Here is a 10,310-nt window from a genome sequence, read left to right as displayed (position 1 = left end):
GATATGAATCTGGCTGTTAGAAACGGCTCGGAAAGAAAAATGAGAAAGTGTGTACAACAGTTAAGCTTGTGGAATTGAAATCTGGCCTGGAATTTGGTCCAGAGAAGGATTATAAACAAGATTTATGTCGAGCAACAGCAGCGTCACAAAAATAAATCATCAGTAAATTAATTTTCTTCCCTAATTATCATTATTGGTATCAGACCCAAATAATCATGTAGTGGTTGGGCCCTAAATTATGCAGGCAGGATCATTAAATCCCCAATGAGCCCTTCTTTGAAAGCACAAGCCTCGGCAATGTATGCAGTAGAAAATACTGTTTGGAAAACATGTAATTTTTAAAAGTTACAAAGTTACAAATCAAAGGAATGTACACTAATAAATTTAGAGTGGCTGGGCTCGCTGTTGACCTTGACAAACAAAGCTCTGATATAGTGGTATACTGTAGGTATGCAAGTGATTAGATTTTTTTTAAGTTAACAGAGAGAGAGGCGGAGAGAGAGAGAGAGGGGAGAAACATAAAAATGGATGGAGAGAAATATAACTTTGCACAAATGACGGCATTAGAACAAGCAGCGACGAAAAAAAGCAATTTATGAAATAAAAATTGGAGAATAAAATTTGTCAAATGGCAGTCTGTACAGTCTATGGTAAGGTGGTCATAACTTATTTCCCCCTTTAAAAAGAGAACTGGGACCCATTTGGTGAGATTTGCTTAATAATTCAGCATGGCCTTAAACCAATTCACTTCAAGTGCCCAGATGGTATTTTTATTAGGCAAATGCTCGATACTCGAGTGGAATAATTTACTTGCGTTCCGAAACTGGCAGAGTACCTTCGAGCCACACGGAATTTACTGAGCAGAGAATCAGTCGGCCTCCTCTTCAGGGTACTAATTCAGCAAAACAATAATTTCATGAATATCATTGTGTTTGTGCTGTGGAGGGAGAATGGGGCTTCTGTGATCGGCTTCGCTCTGCAGGCCTGCATAAGAACTATCTCAGCAAGATGAAAAAGAGTGCAGACGTACAGAGAGGTGCACTGCTGTGTTTTCTGACCATTCAAAAACACTGGCGACCTCCAGCCATGGTCACTTTATATATAGTGTGCTGTAACTAATCACAGTACGTTTTTATTACCATGTTAAATCTTAAAGTAATAGCAGCATGTGGGCGGCTGTCTGTGCATGACAATACAGGGACACACGGCCAATCCAGTCAAATGTTTTTCTACTGATTACCTGCTTCAGATTGTAACCTGTAAAACTGGTAACTCAAACCTAGTTGTGTAACATCATTGGTTTCAGTTCATACGAAGTTAAAGGTACACTATGAAAGAAACGCAGAAAAAAGAAAAGGAAGATATAGCAATTTATAGATTCTGTGATGTTTGTTCCTTCTGTCTGTTTTTGTTTGATTGCTTGTGCTTTGTAAAGCGTCCTTGGTTGGTTTGAAAGGCGCTATATAAATCGAAGTTATTATTATTATTTTTATTAATTCACTCGCACAGATTTTTTTCCCATCTCAAAATCCTGTTATCGCTGATGATGATGATGATGGCACTAAATTACAAATCCTGAATAAACCGAAGGATGATTTAAATGAGGACCTTGTGGACTCAACTGATAAAAAACAACAACAAAACATGGAAAATGCATAATTTGATGTTTGAGTCTACACAGTTCTCATCATCTCTCAACTCTGATTGATTATGTGCTTACTTCATGTTTTTTTTTTTTGTTTGTTTGTTTTTTTTTTGTCCTTTGAATCTAAATGGTCCTCACTTAAATCAACCAAATCCACTTAAATCAATCTGCCACAACAATCATTCAGCATGATCTAAAGATAGGGAAAAGCTCTGTCATTGAATCTGTAAATGAAATTCCTTTGCTTGCTGTTTCTGCAGTCCTTTCCCAATCTATGCCTTTTAAAGACATTCACAATTTATGCATTTAAACGGTGGCCTTATCCAATGTGGCTCTCTGTGACTACAACTGAAGGAAAAGGTCATCCTCATTGAATCCCATAATCCCATACAGACTAGTAAAGTATGAGTGCCACAGATGCCAATACAGCGCAGAGAACTTAAAAGGACAGAAGATTATTTTTCACTTGAAAAGGTTCCATTTTCAGCCCACTCAGGCATTTTCATAAAGGGAACTTGGAGCGCTCTTCCTCTTCACCCAACTGTTTCCTGTCAACAGTTTTGCCCCATGTGGGAAATGGGAGTCAGGCGGCTAGTGCATAATAAAGGAGGTGACATTATTTATTAAAGTCATTGTTTATTGTACAAGGCAGTAGGGTTTAAGTCCTTCAGTAGTTATTGTACAGGGTCTCTGCCAGGTTTCTTGGGGCATACTGTAATAAAAAACAGAGGCACAATGCCGCAAAGAGAGATGAGTATGGCGTGCCTCTGATAACTCAGACCTCAGAAATCCCTTCTAGTGGAATGAAACACCCAATGAGCTGTAGTGGACTCAGCTAAGATTACTCCTAAATTATCAGCCTCCAGCAGTTTATTTTGAAGGTATTATTCAAGGCAATACTTCGGAGAAATTTGTCCAGGGACGTTCGAACTTTGTAGCCAGCATTGACAGTGAGGGAGATGGTAACTGATGAAAATAAAGAAAGAAAAGTGAATGGCAAAGTGGCAGGGGCAGCCACTGGGCTGTGTTGATTGACACAGCAATACTGGCCTATTCCTTTTGATGGGATTAAATTGTCATGACCTCTCAGATATGGAAATTGAGGCACTGATCTGAGGCTTCAGAAATGTCAACATTATTAAATTGTGAAACTAGCTAAAGGTACAGTCCTACACTCTCCACGGGCTTCATTTCCTTTTCACATACTGTACATGTGATGCTGCAAAAAAATACCCATCTTTACAAGTCACTTAATCTATAATTGAGCCCCAGGGCCATATCCCTTCTGAAAACAAGGGAAAAATTTGCCAATGCGGTGAAGGTTGCTGTTTTTCTCCATGCAAAGCAACCTTTGACTAATTTGTTAAAAGGTGTCATTTTAGAGGTGTGAGTGCCTTTTTTGGCCTTGTTTCAGGCCAGATACACCTTTCCAAATTTCCTATAGCAGGGAAAAACGTGCATTGGAAGTGTGGAATTTGCTCATCCCACACGGGGTGAGAATATTTCATGCATGGTACACTGTACCATATATTTTCCAAGAATGTTTCACTTGTTTGCAGAAAAAAAAAATAAGCATAGAGACTGAACATTATCCTACACCAAATGGCTTGTTAAAATTTTTAATTAGTAAAATCAAATTGGTCTATTGACTGAGGTTACATCAGTTTAATTTTAACTGACTGCATTCACCTTTACTGTCTTATCCCACTGTGGTCAATAGCAGCCTTAATAAAACGCTAATAGCTCGGTAGGTCTCGCATTGCTTGAGGAGTGGATCAGGAGCAGAGGGGGTAAGTGGGGTGTGAAATAGACTCCAGTTTACTGATGGACACATGAAAAGACTCGGGTGGTTGGTTGTCACTCAAACCCCCAGACCCACCGTGCACCGTCTGGAGTCAAAATATGAATCGAAATAGACTGAAAATACCTTTCTCTATCAATTCACTGTGATAGATCCGAGAGGTGTATGGGCTATCACAGGGAGTAATTTTAAGAGCTTACAGTGAACACTGCCATGCATGCCTTCCCTGCCGTGCGGTAGGAGGGGTTGTAGTGACGCTGTTATCCAATGGGCACCGGCTTCCTCTGGACTGAGCGCAGCATCTCAGTCTCAGCGGCACTTTTGCGCCAGACAAGAAGGGACCGTCTCTCACTCTGCAGCCGAGAAGGAACGGGGCTCCGGGAATTACTAAGGTGCATTTGGCGAAGACTCATCTCTCCCTCTTTCCTCACACGCGATTTTCCGAAGATGAACATTGTCTGCGTTGTCGTCCTGGTGTGCACCTTACTTGTGGGCGCATCCTCGGTAAGATTAATTAATTCCTACATATGTCTGGGCTAACAGTACTGTGGAAGTGCTGCACTGCTGTAGTCATTACTTGGGCTTTTCGGTGCACTGCATGAAACCCTGTAAAGTGTGCAGGGAACGGCAAACGGCTCACTTCCCCCCTGCAGTCCTGCGCTAAAGGCAACATGATGCGTGTAATTGAGCTTAATAAGGCGGCGTTTAAGGTCTAAGATATTTTTCCAACTGTGGTGGAGCAAAAAAAAAAAAAAAAAATCACTATTTTGAAAACTCAATCCGTCACTGTCCCTCATCCTGTCGCCCATCTAAACTGCACGGTGTGGTTGCAGAGGATGCAGTGGATCCCACTGGCTACTCGTTTTGTTGGCTGTTGTCAACTTCGTGCACGCACGTTTACGCACTGCCGTTTGTCGTTTTCGGGGATTAATATCTCAGCTGGCAAGTTGCACATTAGGCCAGCTGATCATTTCGGGGAACTGTTTAAGGACTGAATCAACAATAATGAACAGGTCGCCCATTCCATTCAAAACTTGGCCAAATCATATCCCGTATCCAGTCTTATTTTCCCTCATGTGCTGAGTAGCTTCTTAAGATCAAATGCGGGCAATGGAAATTTCTGACTACATTACTGCCCACTGAAATGCAACAAAAGTACAACTTTTGTAATGTCTCTTAAAAAGCCCAAATTGATGCTAACGATGCCTGAGGTGGATTGCTGCAACTGCATTTTGTGTGAAGCCTTAAAATTAGCCCACTGGGTATGCGTTTATGCTTAAGATTAATAAGTATATCAGCAGAATAGGATTTCACTTATTCTGTCACACAATTTAGACTGCCCTCTCAGGCTTCTCTCTCTCTCTCTCTCTCTCTCTCTCTCTCTCTCTTCTCTCTCTCTGTGTGTGTGTGTGTGTCTCTCTCTCTCTCTCTCTCTCTCTCTCTCTCTACACACACACACACACACACACACACACATTCGTGCACACCCACCCACACAGTATTTTTGCTCTCCTGCTCTTTTCATGTACAGCACAGTGTCTTATGAATAGCCTGTTAGTCATCATCATCACTGCCATCATCACCATCACCATTGTTGTAATCATCATTATTGTCACCATGATTGTTGTTGGTTCACCCATATGATTCTCATCGTTGTCATAGGCATCATCATCATCAACATCACCAGTGTCGTCGTCCTCCTCCTCACCATCGGTATTAGGGATGCAATGATTTATCAGTAGAATATCGGTATCGGCCGATATTGGCCTTGTTGACTGCTATTGGCCTGTCAGCCAATAATATGGCATTCACCGATAAGAGACGTTGATATTTATCTGTCTATTTTTGTCCAGGGCTCAAGACTAACATTGTTCATTTGACCAAAAAAAAAAATGTGCATGGACAAAGCTCCTCCGCAGGACACCCCAGGATTAAAGGGGATTTTCGGGGTTGTTATTAGTATTTTTGTGATGCCTATCATTTAGAAAATGACAAATTGGATTTACTGCGTATCTATAGCGGCTACAACTGATATGTTCCATTACCGGGGCTGACTACAACTGAGCGTCTCTTCTCTTGCTGTTGCTGTTAGTAATCACTGGCAGTCCCCTTAGTTGACTGAGGTGTGAGACTCATGAGGAATATAATGATTTTGAAATGTACCTACCATTCCCCCCATCAGGTGAGAAAAACATGATGCGCTATTTACAGAGAGTAAACTGAGGCACTGTCACAGATGGAAGTGAAACACAAACCAACCACCAACACCATGGAATCACATCTTCGGATCTGAGTTGGCTGTTAAGTCACAGCTGAAGAGGAATGACGGTCAATATCGAAGTCCAAGTTGGAACAGGGTCACAATTTCCTGAGACCCTGGTTTTCACCGAGCTGCATCCGTATCCACAGTGCTGGCTCCTTGTTATTGTTAGGTGGTATTGAGTTACATTATGATGTGTTCAGGCTCTATTCAATTAAAATGAGCATTGGGCGAACATAAATTATGTTATCATGACGTGTTCAAATGCACTGTTGCAATATTTTTTTTTTTTGGTGAGAAACCAAAAGGAGAAATTTTAAGAAATTTGAAGGAGAAACAGTTATCACATAAGGAATCTTTTTCATGTGACAGAATGTTATATTAAAGATTAAAGAATTTAAAGCAGTTCAGTTATAAAAAGATATCAGTATTGGCTATTGACCAGCATGATATTTTAAGCATCGGCCTCGGTCCAGAATTTCACAATCGTTGCATCCCTAATCAGTATTAATAACCTCCTGAGAATCTCTGTTTTGCCAGGCTACAGTGATTTCGAACAGGTGTCCAAAGCCCCAGATGTGGTTTTCCACACTCTGACAGACCAAGCGCAGCACGCCGTAGACTGAAGCAAATCACTCCACTGTAGTCAGAGAGACTGCGAGGTTCAATATCATTGTGAAAGCCCCGTGAGATCAGCTTGTGACCCCGTGGCTGCAAGTCAATTTGCCAATGCTTAACAGGCCGTCTTGTTTTTTCTCCAGGGGACTAAAGCAGGCCAGAGTCCTAAACCTCCATGCAGACCAGGCTTCTCCCAGAACTTCTACACAGTGATTGTTTCAAGGGATGTACTGCACGGCCAGAGCATTCTCAAAGGTAAGTCTGCCACTGCTGGATCTAATTTATTGACTGAGAATTTTTCCTCTTCTTTGCCCAGACGCATCCCCAGCCTTACAGTATGACAGAGTGAGTCAGTGTGTGTGTAGGGGGACATATATTATAGTGCACGGCTCTCCATCACTCCTAAAGAGGGTCAGAGCACGATCTGGCTGTGGCCGTGCAACATAAGCAGCTCCTCTGAAGTATAGGCATGCATACATTCAAGCAGATAAATCTTGAGCTGGGATCTAGTATAGCTTGAATAAATCCTGTGATGCGATTAATCGGGTGACAACAGGTGTGTAATGCATTCTGTGCATGGGTTTTCATTTGATGTGGAGTTTCTTTAATGAGTCAAAACCTAAATGACACTGATCACAAAGACAATGTTTCATTTCTTTGTTTTAGATTGATTAAGCAGCGGGCTCACAAAAGCAGACTAAATTTAAATGGCTTATTGCCTGCTGTGCGTGTTTGCTGCCGGAAGCCCCAAACTTTTATTCTATTCCCAGTGTTCATTGTAATACATTTTCCAACCCTTTTATTCTTTCTATTTTTCAGAGGAATTCAATTCTCTTTTCATTCGCTCCATTTCTTTTCAGTGCAGGCAGTGCATCCACTGCGAGGTTCCTCTGCTGCAATATGAAATTATGCTGTATTTTTTTCAGCCTGGCACTTCTTTTTGATGGGGAATCTTTGCTATAATGTCAAAAAATCCCCCTGAATTGCCATTCACATAATTGACTGGTGAAGAAAAAGTGTACAATTGACCTTTAAGTAACAGTAATTTTCACCGTATGCACCTCCTGAACACTGACCATGTTATAGCTGTCTAAAATAAACCTCTAAACATATATTACTGCAGGATGATGAAATTACCTTAGGTTTCTTTGTGGAACAAGGAGGGCTTGGAGCAATATTACATCAGCATTTTTGAACAATACAGATCTACAGTGTAGGTTTGTGCTGCAAAGTGCTCAGGGATTTGTGGTCAGAGATTTAGACCTAACATTTGGGTTTGTACACATATTGCTTACCCCTAACCTAGTCTGCTGCTATGCTGTTGCTCACACTTTTGGGAGCAGCTCAACAGCAGAGTGCAATAAGCTTAGCTTTCCCCTGACACTTTGCTTTTATAGCCAAATATTTGTCTATTGTTATGTGAAATGTTATTTGCCAGGAGGAAATGGCGTCCACATTGTAACGGCTGTTTGAGCATTTTCCAGCTCTGAGCAAAACAATTGAATTATTCTGGAGGTTATTTTGTTATTTAGGAGGCTGACAAGGACAGTGCAGCCGGTCAGTGGGGAGCGGTTTTGCCTGAAGGGGTTTGGGCTCAAGGTTTCTGCCTGTTTGGAAATTGGCTGAGGCGTCCTTACTGACCTTATAGCCAAAACAATGTTGACAGAGTGTGATGCATCTGGACAGATAAGGTATCTCGGTTCCTCCGCGGTGTTGGCGTGCACGGCCATGTGTGTGTGCATGTGTTATTTGCGGCTGTGGATACGCGCACATGTCTGTGTGTGTGTGTGTGTGTGTGTCTGTGTGTTTATATTAGTTTCTCAGTGTGTAGAAAAAATCCTCAATACAAAAATAAGTTACAGGAAAGCTCAGCTGTATCAATTTGATTTAGCTTATCTGGTACATCAACCTTAGCTTTGATCCAACATTACCTTTGCTTCTACTCTCTCTCTCTCTCTGTCTCTGTCTCTCTCTCAATCTCTTTTGCTCTCTCTTTCATTTTCTCTATCTCACTTTCAGTGTTTGTTCTCTCTGAAAATCAATCTGGGAGCCATGCTATCCTCCCAACTGGCCACTCAAAGGGATACGGGCTGCAGTAGCTTAAGTCCTCATGCAGTGATAAATGGGCAGTGGCTAGCCTGACTGAAGGTCTGTTTTCTATACAGTGGGATACAAAGCAGGAGGAAGCCTTTAATACTAACTCCACAGTGTGTATAACCCAAAACTGTCACTTTCCAAGAAAATGAATGGGCCAGAGAGAGAGGAGGGAGGGTTCGGGATGCTACAGAGCTGGCTAGGGGGTTGCTGGACCACTGAGGGCCATGGCTGTTGTCTCCCTGGAGAGATGGACAGTGAGTGATGGGGTAAGGACCAAAGAACACAGACCCAGCAGGTGCAGCCTGATCCAGGCTTTTCTTTCCAGCAGCTGAACAAAGTGTGGACTGCAGCCATTTCCATGTTGAGGTGAACGAGGAAGTTGTTGGTCTTGTATTTTGTTGTTGTAATGCAGTGCAGGTTACATCATGGTCACTTTTACTCACACCCATCTATTGTTACTATATAATAAATGATAATCCAATAAATGATAAATGCAGTATATTTCTGATAATATTCTCATCATGCCTGTCTGGTGGTGATACTTAGGGCTTGTTGACCAACTGTGTTTATCCTTGCTTTTTTCCAGTTTTCCAGTAGTTGATATCAGGTCGAACATCAAAAGGTCGTTCTTGAGTCCTAATGCATCATTCAGCTCCCCCTTCGGTTATTCCTCCTTGGCTTTTATAGGTTAAACAGGCTGTTATGGGTTAGCGGTTGACCATAAAAGACCTTTGTTTAACTAACACACAAATCTCTGCGCCTTTCCCTAAGTTGGGCTGAATAAATCATGTCATGCTCCTATGGAGATGATTGTCTCAGAGCTGCATGAGAGTTGGAGGGGCAGTCTGTAGCACACAAGCAAAAAGACAGACATGCCTGGGCCTCGGTCCGTGCAGATTCTCGCTGTGGCCAGATAAGCCATGAAAAGAAATATTCCGGTGACTGCACATCGCTGTGTAAACCATCACCTCGCTCAAAGAGCCGGAACAGACACCTAGGAACATGGACAAGGGGAGGTGGCCTCAGCACAAAAGAAATTGATTTGAGCTGCAGCTCCTTCAGGATAGTGCCTCTTTAAGTCGCTGTCAGTGCATATTTGAAAAGACAGCAGTGATGAGTTTCACCCTTTGCCCCTCACTATTCCTGAGCATGGAGGAAAGATCAACACAACCCGGTGTGACGTAGATCAGGGCTGCCATGATATCAGATTTTCACTACACGATTATCGTTGCCAGAAGAATTCACGATAATGATATTATTGTGATATCCATATAAAATCTTAAAAGAATAAAATTGCTATCAGTCAAGTCCATCTTTAACTTTGTTTATTGTGCATTTTATCTCTTTTTTGGCAAATGAATTACACTCAAAATATGAGTGTGGGCGAGCATAGAGAGAGTCTGTAATCATAACTGTACAAAAGCGTTAAAAATGAACAGCTACACTTAATGGAGAGTGAAAAGGCAGCCCGATGAATTGATAAACAGAGGATCCACAGCAGTAGCCACACACTATGGTAGTAGCTAGCCAGCTAGTTACTGCATCAGGTGTGCGCTCTGTGTGTTGGGTAAGTTACATGAAGTAAAATTACTCATTACTTTCTCCAAATTGTAATCACATTTTTAATAATTAGTAAGTAAGTAAGTAAGTAGATTAATACTTTTGTTACTTTCTAGAAACCCAGATCAGGATTTATCACAATGAGAAAAGTGACATAAAATCATATAATGTACTGATGCATATTAGTAGACCAGCACTCTTGGTCTCCTCTTACATAAATAGATTATCATCACAGCTTATCACTCAGCCTATAGCACTCTATAGCTTTCTATAACTATTCCCTATGTGTGTGTGTGTGTGTGTGTGTGTGCGCGCGCGTGCGTGTGTGT

The sequence above is a fragment of the Myripristis murdjan genome, chromosome 5, assembly GCF_902150065.1.
Source record: "Myripristis murdjan chromosome 5, fMyrMur1.1, whole genome shotgun sequence".
NCBI lineage: Eukaryota > Metazoa > Chordata > Actinopteri > Holocentriformes > Holocentridae > Myripristis > Myripristis murdjan.
Note: the sequence above shows the minus strand (reverse complement) of the source record.